The sequence below is a fragment of the Saccostrea cucullata genome, unplaced genomic scaffold, assembly GCF_032062105.1.
Source record: "Saccostrea cucullata isolate Sc308-1 unplaced genomic scaffold, CSIRO_AGI_Scuc_v1 ctg3000, whole genome shotgun sequence".
Classification (NCBI taxonomy): domain Eukaryota; kingdom Metazoa; phylum Mollusca; class Bivalvia; order Ostreida; family Ostreidae; genus Saccostrea; species Saccostrea cuccullata.
In genome coordinates this window covers 2527-21077 of record NW_026934314.1, presented here as the reverse complement: position 1 = coordinate 21077, position 18551 = coordinate 2527, and the positions used below count along the sequence as shown (strand labels likewise).

At 39.4% G+C, this 18551-nt stretch overlaps 1 long non-coding RNA gene across 1 annotated transcript; it reads left to right on the top strand.

Moving 5' to 3' along the window:
* The first annotated feature begins 252 nt into the window (after positions 1–252).
* On the top strand, positions 253–17950 carry LOC134240456 (uncharacterized). The gene is made up of 4 exons (XR_009986452.1): positions 253–348; positions 755–848; positions 1087–1217; positions 17857–17950. It is a non-coding gene; the product is annotated as an uncharacterized LOC134240456 (long non-coding RNA).
* The last annotated feature ends 601 nt before the right edge of the window (positions 17951–18551 follow it).

The window sequence follows — 18551 nt, the reverse complement described above, 5'->3', positions numbered from 1 at the left end:
GCTGAGCCAGTAAAGTTTTACCTGGACCAAATCCTCAAACCAAAACCAGAAAAAAAACAAAAAAAATTAAAAACCAAAAACCAGAAAAAAAAAATTACAAAACTAAAAAAAAAACAAAAAGTGTTTTTTTACCAATACGGCTCTTTTAAGAGCCACCAAATCTTGTAGTGTTCAAAAAGATGCCTACTTAAACAGTCAAAAACGAAACGTATGTGTGTGTCTCTCAAGTTATAACACCAGGTCACTTTTTTCAAAAAAAATTTTATGTCTCCAAGTACGCCGTAATTTTCTATGTAAATTAGGCGGCCATTGTCGAATCTCGGCAAAGATTTTACCCCAGTGAAAAAGGTTTGTAATCCACCATGTAGGTCATTTAAAGTTGTTTCACATTGTTTATGATTGTGATTATGTTATCCCTCACCTATATGTTTAATGTCAGCTATGCTAAATAACCCAGTTCTGTGTAATTTGAGAGAATGTTTTTGTCATGTGCTAAAAGTATGGCCTACTATTCATGTCATCATTTAAAGTCGATCCTAAATAAATCTGTCTTTTAAAAAATACATTTTTACAAATGACATTTAATTGATTAGAGTATAGGTATTCATATATATATATATAAATATATATATATATATATATATATATATATATATATATATATATATATATATATATATAAGAGATATTATTTTTGTATTACATTTATAAGAGGTATTGTCTCATGTAATTCAATAACAAAAATTCTATACAGTCCTCAAACCTGGAAGATATGTTTTGTTCCTAACCAATCCATTCTCTAAGTGAAGTGAAGCCTGGCTGCTGGTCTTCCTTTGGGGAAATACACAGTGAATCAATTATGATAAAAAACAAAAACTTGAATCTTAAAAAAGTTTTCAATGAGATATCATTTTAATTTATTTCATTATTATTAGTAAGATAATTATTTTAAATGTTTATATTTTTAAAATGGATAAAAAGAAATCTGATAATGGAAAATCAATACTATAAAGTTAGCAAAGTTTTGACTCCAATTACAAATGAATTTCTGAATTTTCCATTAAAATATTTGACATTATATCACAGGGGAAAGAAAAAAAAAACTTCTTGAGTGTTTCTACTGCCTCCCCCCAGAGATCTGCTTATGAGTGCATGGGGATTACAGTGGACCTTCATCTCCGGTTTAAAAGAGACTTTAGAGTATAACAGATAAAAAGGTACTTTTTTTTTTTTACATCACATGAAAACACACACAATTAATGATGAAGAATGTACACATGTTTTTCATAAGTGTGTACAAATTGTTCAATATAATGTCTATAATGAATCCAATTTCCTTGGGCTAGTCCACAGCCAATCTTGTAAGGAAAAGCATAAGTCTGGTAAGGTAAACTTTCCCCCATTTCTTGTAAACAAGTTTGAAACCATTCCTCTCTGTTTTGTGGGGTATCCTGATAAGTGGAAATTCTTTTAGGTCGGTGACTTGCTTTTCCATAATCCCATTGAGCTAGTAAACAAATGACCACAGGGGTGTGTGAGGGAAACACCTTAATAGTGCCTGGAATTCCTCTATCTTCTTCTACGGTTAAATTTCTAGTCCCTAGAGGTCTGCGAGTGGCATAGAGATTAGCTTGTGGGAATTTCTCTGCAATACTTTGACTCAATCCATGAGCTTTTACAGTTAAACAATTACATTGATGAACAATAGCTTCTACCTCACAGTTGAGTAAATCACCTTGTATCTCCTGGAGACTCATGATGTAAAATGAATCTATTTTTTAAAATCACCCTTGTTTTTATAGAACAAGAAACAACACAATAAAACAAGTTTTTTTTTATTCAGGTAAATCTACAATCTCTTGGAACTAATTCTTTGTTTCTCACATCAGGTTTTAGAACTCCATATTCTTTATAGTCACCTTGTCTATAAAAGGTTCTTTCCAATTCTGGGGTACTGTGAGACATCTCGAAACAGGTTAATTTATGAATCTTTCTGTACATGTATCTCCCTTGAACTTTGTTTTTCATTTGAATGAATCCTCTCACATGATGAAGTTTTCCAGTTTCTGGATGCCTTTCTTTTTGTAAGATCAAGTATTGATAATCACTTCCAATGATTTGATCTACATCTTCCTGTCGGCACCCAGTTAAATTAAATATCCAATTATTGGCTATTCTACCTCTGTCTTGTTTTAAATAAGCAATGTATCCATTGCCTGTATTTTCTTTCTGTTTATTTTGATAATGAGCCTTAATATCCTCCAAGAGTTTGTTGTTTGGTCTTATGTTTTCTTTTTCCTCCTGAGGTTTATATTCTACAGGATGTTCTTCCATCAAGGGAGGTGGTATAAATACTGCAGGATGTTCTACCATCAAGGGACTTTCTATGTAATCTCTCGCATCATTAGAATAACCCTTTTCTGGACACAATTGGTTATATTCTTCTTGAGAAATGATCTCAATAGTCCCATCATCATGTATTTGAATTGGTATACCTCTGTCTACATCTTTCTCTGAAAGAACTCTCTGTCCAAACTGAATTTTACTCATTCCTTTACTCATTTCTTTACTGGAGGTGTTACCCATAATGAAGCCAGTCCACAACTGAGGTGTGTTTTGTACCATGTTTACTATTTATACCTTTTTTTTTATTGTATCTATTTTTAACCAATCTTTTAAAACCCCTCAACACTTTTTGTTTTGTGTTTTTGAAAAAAAAAATCTATGGTTAAAGGGAGATAACCTATTTTTAAAAATGACAAAAAACCCAACAATTTTTTTTTCTTTTCTTTTTTATTGAGATCTAACAATAAATAACAGTTCAATCTTTTATTTATTTATTCACATCTTGACCAGCTCACATTCAAGGTTTTCAACTCCATTCTTCTTTTTTGTTTGAGGAGCGTTGTGATCCCCAATAGGTTCCCAGCTCTTCAGGTGGCATAGTGGACATTTAGGATCCTTCACAGCCTCATTCAGGGGTAAATATTCATTCCTAGGTTCCGGATCCAAGGTTTTCAACTCTATTCTTCTTTTTGTTTGAGGAGCGTTGTGATCCCCCTCCATAGGTTCCGTCATTCTTTTTTCTAATAAGGCAAATTTATCTTTATCCATTTCCATGTCTTCTAATATTCTTGGAATTCGTTTGCCAAACTGTCGTTTACTCAATTACATACCCCACCAAACTGATGAGGATCGTCTTTAACACCTTGTTTTTATACCCCCCCCCCCACCTTGAATTGCATCATCTTTTTTATACCTATTGCATCATCTTTTTTTATACCTGTTGCATCATCTTGGCAAGCGATTCAAGATTATGACGTCACGCTTCACAGTCAAAAGCTCAGTCTAGCCTAACCAGTTCAAACTGGATTTTTGTACTGAAAACACTAACACATAAATAATAATAAGAACACAGATTTTGATTTTTCATTCTTTATTTGTAACAACAAACAACAACAAACAACTCATTTACAATACATTTTGATAAAAACATTGACACTTTTGTCCATGACCCGTAGGTAATTTATGATAAGTGTTTTTAAACCAATTCGCCACATATCTGTCCCTTTGTAAAGCCGTACTCTGGTCAAAGGGGAATAGCCACTCGTCGGTTTTCTTTCTTTTCTTGTCTCTTTAATGTAAATAATACACGCAATATTGTCCACACACATCGGTATTCCAGTCTTGATAGCGATACGGATTATAAATCCATTGTTGAGCATGACGCTGGATAAAATCTTGAATTTCTTTTTGTAAGGGAGGAAATCCATAAGAATCGAAATATTCCACCACGGGATTGCTCACATATAAACACACCCAATGTTCTCCCGGTCGATCTTGAGGATCCGTATTGACCACCACAGCTTTTTCTCCAGGTCTTAATTGATCCGGTAATAAATCTACAGGATACACGCCTCCAAAAGAACTCTTGAATTCTCTGGATAAGACTTCTCTCAATTGTCCCGTATCCATTTTTAGTAATCAATGCTCACTTCTCTCTGTTTGTTAATTTCTAATAAGTTATCGAATTCTGCATACACCACACAATTGATAGTGGTAGCCGTATTGTTGGTAAACTGCACTTCTACTCTCAGATTTCCTGTTTCTATGATGTGGAATTTATCCGATTGCGCTTCTTGATCTTTAGTGAAATCCCAACCCCATAGAGTGTAGCCGCTTTTATACTCTTCTAGGGTAATGTCTGGAGCCCAATCTTCTCCTAATTTCCCCAGAGCTTGATACAGACTGAGATAGGATCTCAGATATAAATCGTCGTTGAAATTAGGCTCAAAACAACGAGTACTCATGGTCTCTCCGTTGATACTGACATCTAATTTCTTGATCCCAAAGTTTTGGAAATGAAAGGGATTTTTAGTCTGATCTCCGTTAAAGGCCGCATTCTCCACAAAGCCTAAAATGAGACGTTTAGGCATCTGACCTTGAAACAGATGATCCGTAATCTTAGACTGAGTTCCTGTGGGGATGGTAAAGGTTTTCACCTCCACTCTTCTCAAGGGATATTTAGCTCTGTGGGTATTCAAACTTTGATTAATGGCATTCATCATGACTGCTGTGGGTTTGACTTTTCTCACCCACAAGACCATGCTCAATATTTTCATTTTTCCTGTACTTCCTCCTTTGATCATCATGTAGAAAGCAGGTCTAGCTCGATTAAATCGCAAACGGACGTCCACTCCATTAGGTAGAAATCGATCTTGTTGAAACAAATCCAAATGTAAAGTATCCAGCAAACCGATTTTCTAACTGTCAGCAATAGCTTGGTGTCTTTTTCGGAATCCTTCGTTTTTAGAATTGGCCGGTAACGCTGTGAGGATGGGTGCGTTAATGGTCACCGTGTCAGCCGCACCATTTACACCCGGAGTTACATTAAAGGTTTTATTTTGAGCAACACCAAGAGCCTCTAACCCCACTTCGTCCATGTGTCCTGCCGTATCTTTTTCCCACAGACTACAGGCCCTCGTCTGTGTCTTTAAAGTTCTGGGTCGGTAGGACAATAATTTCTCCAGATACGCTTTATAAGGATAAGTATCCGTCCCCGGAGTTATTATTTTTCCATTCAGACTGACATCGATTTCCGTAAACATGGAATGTAAGATATTATTCACGGGACTGGAAGTGCTGTTCGCCCCAGTCAGATTACTTCCATCGTCTTTGGTAAATTTACATACCATTTGAACATAAGTTTGAGATAAATCCAGATAGTGATCTCCTTGTCCTTTGATTTCAAATCCTATGGGAGCGGTGTCTGAATCTAAAGAACTGGAAATAGGGTAATATTCTTCCCATTTCGAGTCTTCTAAAGCAATATTAGTCGGAGGGACTTCAAACAATTGTAAATTGTTCATCCCACACGCACAGGAATCGGGCTGTAACATGATGTGTCTACTAGGATTCAATTTTCACAAATGAACCTTTTGTTCCTTTGACTGGTCTATTTATACTCTCTCTCTCTCTCTCAGTCAAACACATCTTAAATGGCGTTTTCTTTTAGGAATTCCTCCTCCTTGTTTTTTCCTTTTTCTCTTAGGACCTCCTCGGGCTAACATGGGTGTCTTTTTTCTTCTGTTGTTAGTACCTCCTAGATTCATTCTTTGTTTTACCATTCCCGAAGTATTTTTTAGAGCTTGTACTCCGTGAGTTTTGACTGCGTCTTTTAAAGATCTCTTATTTTCTAATACGTCTAATCCCGTTCTAGCAGCAGCAGTCAAGGCGTGTTTAGCTCCGGTTTTCAGTAAATCAGTAAAAAATCCTCGGCCTCTCTGTCGTCTTCTTCTTATTCTTTTTCTTCTTGTTATTTTCATTCCCGATCCTCTCTGTTTTTTCATTCTCTTTCTTCTTCTGTTCTTAGTACTTCCTAGATTCATTCTTTGTTTCACCATTCCCGAAGTATTTTTCAAGGCTTGTACTCCGTGAGTTTTGACTGCGTCTTTTAAAGATCTCTTATTTTCTAATGCGTCTAATCCCGTTCTAGCAGCAGCAGTCAAGGCGTGTTTAGCTCCGGTTTTCAGTAAAAAATCCTTCCCCTCTTTGATAGTTTGGGGGTGGATAATAGGCTGGTGGTGGTGGGGGTGGGGCTTGCTGTTGACCCAATAATCCTCCTACTAGATTGCTGACTAAGGGACCTGCTACTTTAAATAGGGATCCTAAAAAACCGTGTCCTTTTTGACGTAATAAACCTTTATGATAAGTCCAACTGTGTCCTCTTTGTCTCAGTAATCCGGGATGATACTGCATGGTTCATGTCTCTTGTTCAACTGACCTTTCTGTCCTCGGGGGACTTCCTTTTATACCCTTTTTTTCAGGGCTGAATACAATACAGACAGCAGACCAGACAAGCCACCACACCCAATAAGATGGAACACAATAACGGTACATTCATCTCAGTAGACTTTTCTGAAATGAAGTTTCACCACCGATTTGCCACTTACAAAGGGCATGGGTTGTCCTAAAGGAGTCATGATGTGAATCTCAAAGGTATCGAAATGTTTCAAATATTCTGCTCGAATGGGTTCCCATTTGGCTTGTTTTGAATCTTCCAAATGAAATGTACAAGGCACCACTCTTAATAATTTCAAGGCATTGGATCCTACCGTCTGGGGTTGAATCAAGTCACAATAGACATACATGGATTTCAGATTTTCATATAAATCCACAGTACTGTTTCCAAAGTAACTAATGTTGATCCATTTGGTCATGTTTTCTGTATCGTTCTGAAGAATGACTTTCTGACTGTCCATGCCTAGCTTATAAGCTAGGGATGTGGGGAAACGAATGCATAAGGAAGTAAGCATTTTTTCATTGATTTCATACATCACTCGATCATAGGTTTCGAAATATACTGATTTCATAGATTTGTCTTCATTTCCCTCACTAAGGGTTTTCCATATTTTTTTCATTGATCTCTGTAGTCCTAAACTTATTTCCTCTGTTAAAGCCTTGGGGTGAACATAGGGCCCGGGTCTGAAGTGAATTCTTTTAATTTCCATCTTGCTATCTAGTTCAACGAGTTTAGGCCGTTTAGCATGGGCCCAATCCAGCAGTACAGGACATTGACGTAATGGCATTGGGTCTAAAGTTTTCATTTTAAATCTGCCATAAACATTGGGGTTTTTGATATAGCGAGCAAAAGCCTCAGGAATCAGGACGTCAAAATAAGCTTCCTCTTCTGTAATGTTTTTCAATGAATTGGGATACATCATTTCTGTTAAAGCCACTTCCCATTCTCCGTCGGTTAAATCCACTGTTTGTGGTAATAAGGTTTTAAATTGAGCGGTCGTATTGCTAGAAAAAGAGGTCATAGACCCATCACTGGGTAAAGTCATGTAAAACCCACTGCTCTCGGCCATGTTCAATCTAAGACTGAGACCCTAGACCTTAAGACCTTTGTATTTATAACAACACTTTTTTTTTTTAATTTATTCAAAAATTTACACATCTATTTCTTCTTCTTCGTCTTCTGATGATCGGTTCTCAATCACTCGAGTCAACAAATGTTCTTTCTTTTCCATCGAGTCTTTAATCTGGGAAAAGGGGATGCGACAATACAAGTACTCTGTAGGACAATAATGAGGTGGAAACGTCAGTCCTTTTTTCTCCATCTTGAAATAATATTTCAGACAATCTCCAATGTCCGAGTACCATGAACTTTCATTCTGAATGGTGTTAATGGGTGTCAGACGATTCCTTTGAGTACAAGTGACCCATTTGTATTGCTGATAATGTTGGTTGATTTTCACCCTCACTCTAGATCCTGTTAGAGGATAGGGGATTTTCATTCTTTTTTCCAACCACACATTCTCCAGGGAATAGCCTGGATGATTTTCATAGAAATCCATGATGGCTCCTATTTTAGTTTTCATCCACCCTCCTTGCATGTACATACACTGACTAATGGGACTCTCACAATACCAACGATACTGCATCTTTGAAACAAAAAACACGTCTGACTTGTTCAGTGTCCTTTTTCAGAATGAGAGAGGGTTTTGTTATATACCTCTTGATAAAACCTTTCATCTATTTTTTTATTATTATTATTTTATTTTATTTTATTTTTAAAACAAACAACAAAACAAAGAATTTTTTTAAAACTAAACAAATTTTTTATTCAAGTAAAAAATACAACAATTTTATTGTCCTTCATATCGGCATAAGGGACAATTTCTGTAGCAGGTCACTGTGAACTTCTCTATACATTTCTCACAACAGGGATACTGACGGCATTGTCCGCATTTCCATTTCCCTCGAGTCTTTTCCTGGTAGCACATCATACATTCTTTCAAAGGTCTGTTCCTGGTCATTTTCACCCATCGGGGAGGCGGTATATTTTCAATTCCTTTCTTCCAGATGAAATATTTCAGGCACCAACTACAACCACAATTCTCCAGGGAAGGCTCATCATCGTCAAACCAGTGTGGAAATGGCATTTCACAATGCTGGCAAATCCGATAGACTTTCCAACGCCATCCCGGACAGGGGTTATATACTGTGAATTCTTTATAATTCCTGGTGCTCTGATCACAGTAATGACAAACATATTTTTCTACCTCCAACAAGTACATCAATCTATACACACAAATCATGATTGCTAAATAATGAGTGCAGGGTACTCCCAGCTCCGCTTTATATACCTATCTGTTGCATCATCTTTTTGATATCTATTGCATCATCTTTTATATACCTGTTGCATCATCTTGGCAGCGATTCAAATCCGTGATTGTGACGTCATCATGACAAAGCTAGTGTATAGAGAGCGCTTAGTTGTATGTGTATATAGGGGGGAAAATAACTAACAACACTAGAATTTTTTTGGTTTTTTCTTTTTATTTTTATTCATAACAACAACAAGAACAAGAACATCATAATAACAAACATTCAAAACTTCTCTTCAGTTCTTTTTGTATGGGAAAAGGTCTCCTCATATACAAATAGTCTGTTTCACAAGCACAGTCCATGATATCGTATCCTTTTACGATCACTTCTTCCAAATAGTCTTTTACACAATCTGCAGCTTTTTTCATCCATTCCCCATGAACCCAAGTCTTCTCGGGTCCCTGTGTTCGGTGAGCCAAGACGTAATTGACTTTCCATTTGAATTCTCCATATTTAGGTGATCTGGCTCCTATTAAGACCATATGTTTGCTTCTTTGGCGGTGCGGTAACTTGAATCTCTTATACAGGTAGATTTCATTGAGACCTGTTTGTCCTGGATTCTGATCAAAGAAATCTTGAATACATGTTTCTTTGTTTTTCATCCATTCTCCTTTGTGAGTAGAACCTTCAGGTTCTACTAATTTCCAACGATACTCTGAGCTTAAAAAATCCATGATGTGTTCTGTTCCTCACTCAGATCAGAAATGATCCTCTTAGGGTAATGGTGTCTCCTTTTTATATAGAGGGGTGTATCTATTTTTAGATTCCGGGATTAACTGGGTGAATTGGTCTTCTTGACCGTAGGGGTTTGATGCATCATGGTAGAACTAGGCATGATGTAACCCACCGAAGAACTCACACAGACCATCCAATATTCTCGATTAGAATCGTGTAAAGCTAACATGACCACACTGGTGATGATGAGGGAAATACAAATGAATAATTGAGCAAAATACACAATTTCTTCTCGAGGAATATTCTCTCCACAACATTTCCAATGAGGTGTTATTTGATGAGATCCGTTTGGGGAATCCATGAATCGAAACTAGGGGGATATCCTTTCCACCGGACTTTGACTTCTTGAATGATTTTCTTCCCGACTCGTCGCTTTTTATACCCCAAGATTTCCTCCACTTCGTACACGTCGTGTTTTTTAATGATCTGTTGTAATTCTTTCTCGTAAAATGTCCCTTCTAATTCCTCCTGGTTGTAATCTTGTACTCGATACACGTAAGGATACCGACCGGGAACTCGTTGAGCAATGGTAAATATTTCCGTGGTCCAGTTCGGTAAATATCCTTTTTCAAAAGTGCGTTTAGCTTTACTGATGCGCACTTTATCTCCTGTTTTAAACTTGGGGGGTTTTGGTTTAGGTGATGATTCCCCATATAAAGTTTTCCAGACTTTTAACACATTCGAGGGCTTCACTTGAGCTGGGGTTCTTTGGATACTGCGATGATAAGTATGATTGTAAGCATACACTAAATCCGGTAAGATCTCTAAATACCGTCTGGTCTTATTCCGAGTGAAATACCGCCACGTGCGTGCTTTGAGAAATCTTTCCACGATACTGGCTTTGGTGTCCGTATTGCGAGTGGTAAAGAAATGAATGGATTTAAACGCCTGTAAGAATTCTCGATTGGTAAATTCTTTGCCTTGATCCGATTGAATGCGGACGGGGCGTCGATCGTCTTGTCGGAAAATCTCTTGTAATCCTTGAATCATTTCTTTCCCCGTTTTCTGTTTTAAAGGCACCACCCATGCATATTTAGATAAGACGTCAATGGCACACAATAAAAAGGTATAACCGGATGATTTTTGAGAGGTTTAGATCTCATGTTTTCAGCCATTAAATCCACAATGTTAGAATCTGGTACTTTTTGACCTCGATAACTGATTTCTCCGTCTTTATTCCAAGTCAATACTTTGCTTTTCTTTAAATGATTTAATAATAATTCAGCTTTTCTTTGCATGGGTTTATTCACGCTTTGAATGATTTGTTGATCGATCTCGGGATCTGGAGCTGCTGCTGCTGCTGCGGGGGCTGGGGCTACGGGTGCAGGGGTTTTTTTGGTAGTCCCTGGCTCTCTCGCTTGTTGTAAATAATTCCTATACCGATGAAGTTCTTGACCGTATAAAGCCACTTTTTCTTCTGGAGTTAAATCTTCACGTCTGGTAATCTCGTCCAATTCTTGACCTATACTCAGCGTAGATTGAAATTCCGGAGGTTTGGGGAGTTTAGCTTTGAGTTCATTCAACAGAACTTCAGGTACTAACACCATTTTACGACTCATTTTAGGAGGTTCAAAAGTAAAGGAGCAGCTGCTGAGATTAAAAAAGGAAAAAAACCACCTTTCTGCTTGACTAATAAAGCTCTTCGTCTCTGGACAGATTGAGGTCGAATCAGTCTCCTTAAGATGTGTTTCTTAGGAGCTAGTTTTCGTTTCTGAGCCGAATTGAGAGGTAACACCCCTTTTAATAGGTTGTAGACGATCTCACAAATTTTTAGAATATAATCTCCAGAACAATGTTTTAAAATCCCCGTTTTTAAGGACGAGGAATAGTGAGGGTCTGATAACACTCTTAAAAGAGGTGCATGCGCTCTTAATCGCGTACAACATCCCTTTTTCTTCTTGGCCATCTTTGAAAACAATGAAGAGAAGTCTCCCATGTCACTCCCTTTTATAGTGTCTCTCTCTCTTAAGGAGGGGCATACCCTCCGTGTTTGTCGCTCTCGTGTTTATCTCTCGCTTTCTCCCTGACATAAATTTTTCCGCAGTATCGACATTTATATCTCAGACCTTTAGGTAGTTGAGGTGTCGAGGCCGTCAAGGGTTGAAAGCGTGTGATTTTAGGGACATGAATGGGAACTTTAATTCCAGGGGAGGAGGAGGAGGAGGAGGGAATGCCCACATTCACACGAGGAAACACTTCTAAATCGCTGGCTCTTTGACTGCCTATGGGTCCCATAGCACGATCCATTCTCAGTTCTGCTTGTTTCTTGAGCAACTCTCCTATGGTCTTTTGTCTTTGTTCCTTATAATACTGATTGATTTCGTTTTTTAAACTTTCGGGCATGGCTTTACGTTGAGCTAGAGTTTGAGGAGCAGATTTTCGCCTTTTCGTTGCTGCTGTTTTCTTGGGTGGGGCTTTTTTCTTAGGAGAGGGTTTTCTCTTCTTCTTTTTTCTGCTCTTTTGAGCTGCTCCTCCGACACGGACCATCCAATATGGAAACACTCTTTGTTTCTTATTATCGACTCTTACAACTACACTCTTTAAACGACGAACCCGGCGTTTTTAGGACTATTCCATTTGAATAAATGACGAATGATGACTCCACCTAGAAATCCAGCTCCTCCGCGTTTTAAAATAGCTGTTTTTCTGTCTTCATCACTGGCCGATTGATCGGCTATGATTCTTAAATCTTGACGATGATTATTAATAAACTTTTGGGTCTGTTTATTGATAGGTAAGACCCCTTTCATTAAATTGCGAGCTCTCATGGCAAACCAATTCAATAAGGCTTTACGCCCTAATTCGATTAAATGGGCTCGCTTCGCGGGATCTCGTTCCCGCTGTAAACGTCGTAAGGTTCTCACTAATTTACTCTTGGCTGATAGAGCCATGATGAGATGGAAATGAACAATGACCCAGAAGAGTGTGAAACACTTTTATTTATACTCTTGAGGCATGTGTACAGTTAACATTTCAAACATTCGACTTCTCAATCGGTATTGGTCTGGGGTATGGGGACTCAAGTCCACGAGAAGATATCCGTGAGGTACCTGGGTGGCTTCTTGATAAGCAGACATCAAATGAGGTAAAGCTAGCTGACGACTCAACACACTGATCTGAGATTTGTCTCTGGGATTTTTGAATAAGACTAAATAATGAGCATTCAAAACTAATGGTGCGATGAGAGGCAGCTCGATCAAATAAATTCTGAGTGATGTAAATCACACTGGTATTCCGATGATGCGCTTTACGGGTAAACCAATCCACAATCGATTCAATGGCTTTTCCTCCCATCATGTCGTCAAAAATGAGTAAATGGGGCACACTCAAATTGGCTACTAATTTCTCGTCGTCTTCTGGAATATTTCGGATGAAAGATACCTTCTCTTTTAAAGAAGTGTAAGCGGGTTGCCATTCCCGATAACACCAGACAATTTTTTCGGGCATGGGGGTGATCCAGTCTAAATTGTTCACTAATGTCTTGACGAATTCTGTTTTGCCCGATTTCGAGGGTCCAGCAACCACCATGGTAAACTCGTGTTTCAATTGAAAAGAAGGGAGGGGTGTCTCCTCGGAATACATGTTGATCAATGAAAGAAAAGTTGGGTTCAGGATCTTATTTATAGTAAACACAGAAATAGACGTTTTGACTGTTGAATCTCGCCTCGACAGATGGGGCAAAACTGAAAGGAAGGAGCACACAAGGCACAGCAACACACGTGTCCACAAGGTAGAAAAACGATTTGTAATTCCTCGTCTAAACAAATGTGACATTTTCCTCGAGCCTGGACGTCTGGTTGTGGGTTCAGTAGAGGTTTAATCTCAGGTAAAGGTTTATATCCCTGTTGTTCTAAACACGTAATAAACACATTCATCACCCACCCTCGTCCCTTATACAGATTGATGTAAGAACAATTGGGGTTCCAATAAGCATGTTCTACACAAGGATCGTCCTCGGGATCCCAATTACTAAAAATCATTCCACAATGAAAACAGGTAGCGCTATCTTTCACTCCCCTGTAGTAAAACCCGGCTCGAGCTAGGTCTGGTATTTTTCCTAAGAGAGGTTCTGGCCATCCCTGCTCAAAAGTAGCTTCTCTCTTTGAGAGCCGAGCATACTGGGGATAACGCATGGGTTGATCTAGCAACTTCTCAGTCATGACTGAACTTTTGATTTGTATTGCTCCCCTTTTTATAGGAAGAAGAAAAAAAACAACAACACAATAAAACAACAATTCAATTTTTTAATTCAATGTCAACATTGAACATATCAATAACCATAAGGTAAAGTGTTATAAGAGGGTAACAATTGTCTCTTATCATACACAATTCTATACTTTTTCTCTAATGGTTTGCTCAAGACCTCATGATCACGAGTCCTCTGGATTTTGTTGGGATAAGGGACTGTCACTTCCTCTATTTCTCCTTTGAGCATTTTTTCTAAAGTCTCCAGGGACACGATCTGGGAGGTACGATAGTTGAGAGTGATTCCTTTGACTTTATGAACCTCGGTTCCTTTGGCCGTCCGGTAACCATAATTTTTAGGGCCTGCCGACATGAATTTGATGATGTGATCCCCGTCTAATTCGTCGGTCCATTCTCCTAAACTATTACCCAAGGTAGGATTAAAGGCTCCTTCCGGATGTTGGTAAATGATACTGTCTGTATCGAAATAAAGGACCCGATCTCCTAAAGGTTGTAAAGTCTCGTAGAGGTGTAAGCGGGCATGCGCGGTGGTAAAACAAGCTAGGACCACGTTTCCAAAGGGACATTCTTCGACGAATTCCTGTTTGTCTTGATAATTCACTAGCATCTTGTCCTTATTGGAATCCTCTTTATTGTCTAAGAGCTGCATGCCCTTGATGTCGAGAGTCGAATCTTGTAAGAGTTGTTGTAATTCCTCTTCTTCGTCCAAGTATCTGGTTTTGTGTAATAACAAGCGTTGAGCAAATTTTCCCCACAGACAATTTAAAAAGAGTTTAGCAATGGTTCTTCTCACTGGATTCTTCTCGATACTGAGAATGTCCATCATGAATCCTTCTTTGTATAACACTTGTCGAATGTAATCTTGTTCTTGTTCTGAGGTCTTACAGTCGGGGGGAAATCCGGACGCTTCCTGTTTGATCTTGAGGAAGGTATCGATGTAAGATCTGAATAACTCTTGACTGCTTTCTTTAAAATGCCACACTTCGTAGATTCGATCTAAGGTATATCCCTTGTCTAGGGCTTTATGTAATTCGGTCGTCACCCAAGTACCCGTGAGACTACGTTCCTGGTCGGTGTGTTGACATCGATCTTGAGACGTAGAGTCCTGTCGTTCGGCACACGTGCGACATAAGGGAAATAATAACTTGCCTCCCGTCCGATAAGGTAATACGGGGTGATAGAGGTCTCGGGGAGGTAATACCCGACAGTGAATGAGACCGAAATAATTTCTCACGTCCTGGAACTCCTCTGTGATGATCTCGGGATGCCCTACGGGAAAAGGTCTGTGTTTCAACACGTAAGGGTATAGGGAACAAACGTCCACGTATCTCATGTCCCCTTCCTCACAATATAATCGGGTGGCATTGGTCCGACCTCCGTACAGGGCTTCTCGAGGTTTCAAAGGATCCGGAATGTCCAGGTTTCCTACAAATTGTTGTAAACTTTCATCTTTTTGCACTTGCTGATCGAAATCGTGCTCCCAGATACCACGGACGGTATACCCCATGTTTTCTAAATCGCCAGTCCTTCTGAGGGTTTCTTCGTTTAATTGCTGGTAAGTAAATTGGGTCCGATGAGGATGAGTTTCGGTCTGTAAACTGGGATAGCAGGTGGGGCATCCGTGCCAATAGCACCCGTAAAATTCGTAGACGGTGCGAGTCGCTTCCTGGTATCCGTCGACGGTATAATTTCCGATCTGGACTTCGCCCCCGTTTCTGGCATGTTGTATGTGACATCCACTCTGTTGACTCATCCAGGTGAGCCACCGACAGGCTTTAGCCGAATATTGTCGTGCCGGTTGATACCCGAGGTTAGGAATGATGGCAATGGTGTCTTCAGGCATGAATTGTCGACGGTAGGCTAAATTAGCAGCACTGGCAAAAGTGATGGATTCCTGGAAAGGGTCCACATTGACCAAACTCTTGAGGGTGGCTCTAAACTGTGCACAGCATCGGCGTAAAATGTCGACGTCCGAGACACAATACCCTACAAACTCTTTCTGGAAATCAAACACTTTTCCCCTCTGTTGTTCGTACCATTGGAAAAAAGCCCGTCGTCCACTGATAGACATTTCGTCAGGATTGTAGAAAGCTGCCGGTGGATAAGGTCCTACGTAATTCTGGTTCTGTTCCGTATTAAAAAAGTGAGGGAAATAACCTTTCTTCAATTCGTCGAATCCGAAAGCGGAGGGCATCTTAGCCAAAGGAAATGGTAAGAAACTATAGGAGTCGATGAATTTCAGTCCGCATATTTCCATGTACAAGATCTTACTGCCGTTCATGATGACGTTAGGTTTCAGGCAAGAGGAATGCACCAGGTGATTCAAAATGAATTGTCCGTCGTAGCCTTTGAAGTTATGGGCGATGACGATGGCCTCGTCGTGTACTAAAGTGGAATTCTTAGTACCTGTAGTGGGTTGTAATAACCAGTCCATGAACTTCTTTAAGGTGTCTGGTCCTTGAAATAGGTGCTGACGGGGTCCCATGTGTTGACAATGAGGGCAGGGTTGGTCTATGGGTAAGTGACCGCAATGCTGAGAGACGCGGTGTGCCACACACAGATTAGGGATGTGAATGCCGGTTTCCTGAGTGCATTCGAAATCGAAATAGATGTAAAACTCTAAGGTGTCTTTCCCCTTCTTCTTCTTCTTCTGGGGCTTCTGTTGTACGTAGCACTGATGATCGGTATCGACTATTTTCTTACAGATCTTACACTGTTTCTGTCCTCCGCACTTGTGATGAGGGAATAATTTCTTAGGTATCCAGGACTGACACTTCTCGCATAGCCCCATTAAATTGCAGACAGTAGTTGTGGTTTTCTTACTATGGGGTCTTAAATGATTTTCGTTGCAGGTCCTGTTCTTAAACATTCCATGACATTCCCGACATTTAATCTCGATCCCTTCATCGGGACATTTAGGGTGTTGTCCTAAACAATAGGTACAGCGATGAAGACACTTGGATCGATGTTCTGTGACATGAGTGTACCCCACGTCGCAATGATCACAGTAATATTGGTTCCCCGTTACTCCCGGCATGGATATGATGGCATCGTAATGATGGTCGTCTAACAATATGTTCAAACAAGTTCCGTCTCCCTAGCCTTTGAAGATGCGCTCTAAGGTGAGTTTAGTCGAAGTAGACTTGAAATGAAATATTTTCAGTCGATACTGAGGAGCTAACACCTGTTGTAATTTCGGCCACTCTGCATATCCACAAGCTTGAGTGATATCACACCCGGCCTGTTCCATGAGGGCTATGGCTTCTCGTTTCTGGTCTAAGGATTGCCTATCTCCCTTCCGCATAGCAAGCCATTGTTTTTCCCATTCGGGGTCTGGATGTTCGGGTTTTTGACTGTGTAATCGAGTGACGACGATGGCTCTAGCTAAACAAATTTTATCCCAGGGATTGACGATCCGAACGATGGCTCTTTTATTGTTCTTAAAAGTCTCCTTATTCACTTGTAAATGCTTGGTTTTCTGGCCACCACTTCCCTCGGGATACTTGACCCGAAACATATCAAATTCCATGCCCCCGTCGCCCAGTTTGAACTCCTTTCTGGATTGTTGCACGGTTTCAATCTTGTCTGAAATGAGGTCCTCGTTAAAATGTTTACATTGAGTAAACTCGTACCAAATCTCTGATTCCAAAGAATGGTGGCGTATGTTCAGGCGGAGGTAATCGTTGGGATTACACTGCATTTTAGATTTGAAGGTTTGTAACATGTGTCTGAATAATCGCCGAACAAATCCTCTGTTTTCTTCCTCTGGAAACTCCTTAAAAATCACAGTGTAAAAATCCTCTTGAGCTTTAAATTTTCTAGAGTGGACCCTTTCATTCACTGTGACTCGATAATACTGGGATATGGCCTTGGGTTTGGGTGGTGAATGAATAGGTAACTTTGACCCCTCATGCGCCCTAGTCCTTTGCTGTTGCTGTCGTTGTTTTTCTAGTTGTGCTCTTCTCTGTAATAGTCTGGCATTTCTTATCCGAAGCTTTAATTCTCGCTCTTTATTTTCATCAAGAATTTGATTTAATTCTCTCTCCCGTAATTGTCGTTGTCGTTGTCGTTGTAGTTGTTGTTGTCGTTGTTGTTCTAATTGAGCTCTTCTCTGTAATATTTTAGCATTTTTTTCCCGGAGCTTTAACTCTTGCTCTCTTTTCTCATATAGAATTCGTTCTAATTCTCTTTCCCTTTTTTTCCATTCTAATAATCGCTGAGCATGTAACTGTTTTTCTCTAGTAGAATCCATGACCCCCCACAGGCAGGGAGCTGGATCTGACTGTAGAATGAGCTGAAAGTAGGAGAAAAGCCATATTTATACAGTGGATGACGTCACAATGCATAGGTAAGCATATTTTTTGCACACGGCCCCCCTTACAGGTGATGCAACAGGTATCAAAAAGATGATGCAACAGGTATCAAAAAGATGATGCAACATATGTACTGAATTGACCCGGCTATCCCCACAGGGGCTGCACTCTCTTGACCCACCTATCCCCCCAGGGGCTGCACTCTGTTGACCCACCTATCCCACACAGGGGCTGCACTCCCTTGACCCACCTATCCCCCTCAGCCCCAAAAGTGCACTCAGTTGACCCACCCATCCAGGCGGCTTATACTACTTATGCAGCAATGATTTAGATCGATAGTTTTATAACACGATTTTAATTGCCGTAAAAATGTGTATTTGTTACCGAACGCGTGTAGTTTAAATATAAAATTAATCTATTTATATATATATAAAGTAAATATGCTTATCTTTTCACTCATAAAATAATGTGGACTTTAGAAGATAAAACTAATACTTATAGAATTAATTAATTACATTGTACGCGGTTGAATCAACAATACGTGTATTTCCGTGCCAAGACTCTGAGTAAAATAACGTTTTTTTTTTTAAATTCACAATTGTCTGTTGACGTTTTGCAGAAAAC